We start from the raw sequence: 2,500 nt of genomic DNA on the forward strand, positions 1-2,500 counted from the left end.
GCTTCTCCTGCCTCCCCTCGGTGACCCACCCGTGTGGTCCCGTGTGCCAGCGTGCTCCTCCCGGGCGCTGCGCTGCGCGTGCCGCACCGGCCGTGCCCTGCCGGCCTTCCACGCTTCCTCCTCCCCTCCCTTCCCCCCCCCCCCACACCGCTCCAGCCGCCCCACGCCGTGCCGTGTGGGGGCCGCGCTGCGAGTCGGCCGGGCCGGGGGCGGCGGGGGGCGGCGGGGGGGGGGGGCGCGCTGGGAGGAAGGAGGAGGGCCTCCGGCCACCGCGGCCGCCGGTAGCGGCCCCCCCGGGTAGGGATGGCCATGGGCCCCGGGCTCCGGGCCCGAGGGTTCTCGGTCGGAGAGCCGGGCGGGGGTTTAAAGACTCGGGCGGCCCGATGCGACCCGGGGGGCAGCCGGGCGTGCTGCCGGAGGGGCCGGGGGGTCGGCGCGCGCGGGCGCCGCACCCCCCCATGCCCGCCGGCGCGGCCCGTGCATGCCCCGCGGGCAGCCGGGACGGAGAGGGGTACCCTGCCCCCTCTCTCCGCGGTCTGGTCTCGGCGGAGAGACGCCGCGCGGTCGGCTTGCGCCGGCCTGCCTCGAACGCGCGACCCCGGCGCGAGCGCGTGCTCGCCGCCGGGACGGCGAGCCCCCACCGCGGGTGGTGCGGACGCCGAGCCCCAGCGCATCCCTTCTCCTCCCTGGCCGGTGCTCTCAGTCTCCCGCCGTGGCCGTCGGCGGCACCCTTCCTTCCCTCCCCCCCCGCCCTGCCCCGGCACTCCGCCATCCGGCGCGCCTGCCTCGCTCTGCCCGACCCGGCTTCGCTGGGCGGCAGGCGGGCGGCGGGCGGGCGGGCGGGGGCGGCCCCTCCCGGTCTCCGCGTGGAGGCGGGGAGAGCGGGCGCCGTTCCCCGTCCGTCCCGCCTCGCCCGTCTGCCTGCCGCCAGGCGTCTGCCCGCGGAAGGGACGGGCGAGTGCGTGGCGTCGCTCGGGAGGCTGCGTGTGTGCAGGCGGGTGTTGGGTGCCGTCTCCGGGGCGGCGGAGCTGGAGGCCGGTGAGGCGAGCGAAGGAGCTCGGAAGCGTGCGGCTGGCGGGTCGCGGGCGCGCGGGCAGCGGGTGGCGCCGCTCCCAGCGGCGGCCGGGCTCCGACGCCGGGGCTCCGCGGGGACCCACACCCCGGTCCCTGAGGCAGGTGGCGCGGCTGGCGCGCCGCTCCCTGCTGGGCCAGGCCGAGCCGGGCGCCTGGGCCGGACTCGAAGCGAGAAAGGGGTTGTCCCAGGTCGGGAGCGAGGGCTCCCCGCCCCTCTCGTTCGGGTCTGTTCTCCCCCCCCCCCCCCTTTTTTTTTCCCTCTGTGCTTGTACGGTCAGTGAGGCGTGCCCTCTCTCTCCGCTGTCCCTTGCTCAGCAGCCGGCGTCGGCGTGAGGAGGGAGGCAGAGCGGATGGGGGCCCTCAGGGGGCTGCGAAAGCTGCCCGGTCCCCCCGCGCGCGCGGTGGGGACCGAAACCGAGACAACTCTTAGCGGTGGATCACTCGGCTCGTGCGTCGATGAAGAACGCAGCTAGCTGCGAGAATTAATGTGAATTGCAGGACACATTGATCATCGACACTTCGAACGCACTTGCGGCCCCGGGTTCCTCCCGGGGCTACGCCTGTCTGAGCGTCGCTTGACGGTCAATCGTCACCCCCATTGCCGCGTTGGCGCAGCGGTGTGCCGCCCCTCGGGGGGGGGCCGGGGGGGGCGGCGGCGGCGGCGAGTCGGTGGGGGGGCGGCGGCGGCGGTGAGTCGGCGGCGGCGGCGGAGCCGGGACCACCGGTGCGTGCACCGGTGGCCCCGGTCTTCCGGCTGGCCTGCCTGCCCGGCTCCGGCCGACCGTCCGCCTCCACCGTCCGCGGCCGGCGTGCCTTGCCCTGCCCTCCCTCCCCTCCGAGCCCGGTGGCCACCGCTGCCCTGCGCGGTGTGTGCGGTGTGGCGCGGCTGGGGCGCCTCGCAGGCCCGCGCCGCCGGGGAGAGGGGGTGCCTCTCCTCCCCGTGTGGGCCCGGGCCTTCGTCCCCCTAAGTGCAGACTCGGGAAACCCCCGCTCCCGGAGCGCCCGCTGTGCGGAGTTCGTCCCGCCGGGCCCCCAGGTTCGGTCGGTCGCGGTGGCCCGGCACCTGCCGCCGCCGCCCGCCGCCACCGCCAGTGCCCGCCGTACGACGGCTCTCCTCCACCACTCTCCCGGTGGTGCGCTGGTCCCCCGTTCCCCTCCGGCGGGGGGGACGGCCGGCTGCCTTTCTTCCCCTCCCCTTGCCCTCTCCCTGCCCCGACTGCTGCCGCTTCGGCGCCCGCCGAGCCCCCTCTGCCCCCCCCCGCGGCGCACCCGCGTCCGTAGTGCGTGCCGAGCCACTTCCACCCGCCGGCTGGCGTCAGCCGCGGCGTTGCGTTGAGGCCGGCAGCGACGGCGCGCGGGTGTCTCCGCGGGGCGGTGGTGTGGGGCAAGCGCGGGCGGCGCCGTTCGGTGGCGAGACGGGGGAGGG

The 2,500-nt window shown here is 77.6% G+C and overlaps 1 non-coding gene across 1 annotated transcript; it reads left to right on the top strand.

The window, feature by feature from the left end:
* Positions 1–1,495: 1,495 nt before the first annotated feature.
* LOC138063438 (5.8S ribosomal RNA) lies at positions 1,496–1,648 on the top strand. Its single transcript, XR_011137034.1, has one exon. It is a non-coding gene; the product is annotated as a 5.8S ribosomal RNA (ribosomal RNA).
* Positions 1,649–2,500: the final 852 nt, after the last annotated feature.

This window comes from Struthio camelus, chromosome 31 (assembly GCF_040807025.1).
Source record: "Struthio camelus isolate bStrCam1 chromosome 31, bStrCam1.hap1, whole genome shotgun sequence".
Lineage (NCBI taxonomy): Eukaryota > Metazoa > Chordata > Aves > Struthioniformes > Struthionidae > Struthio > Struthio camelus.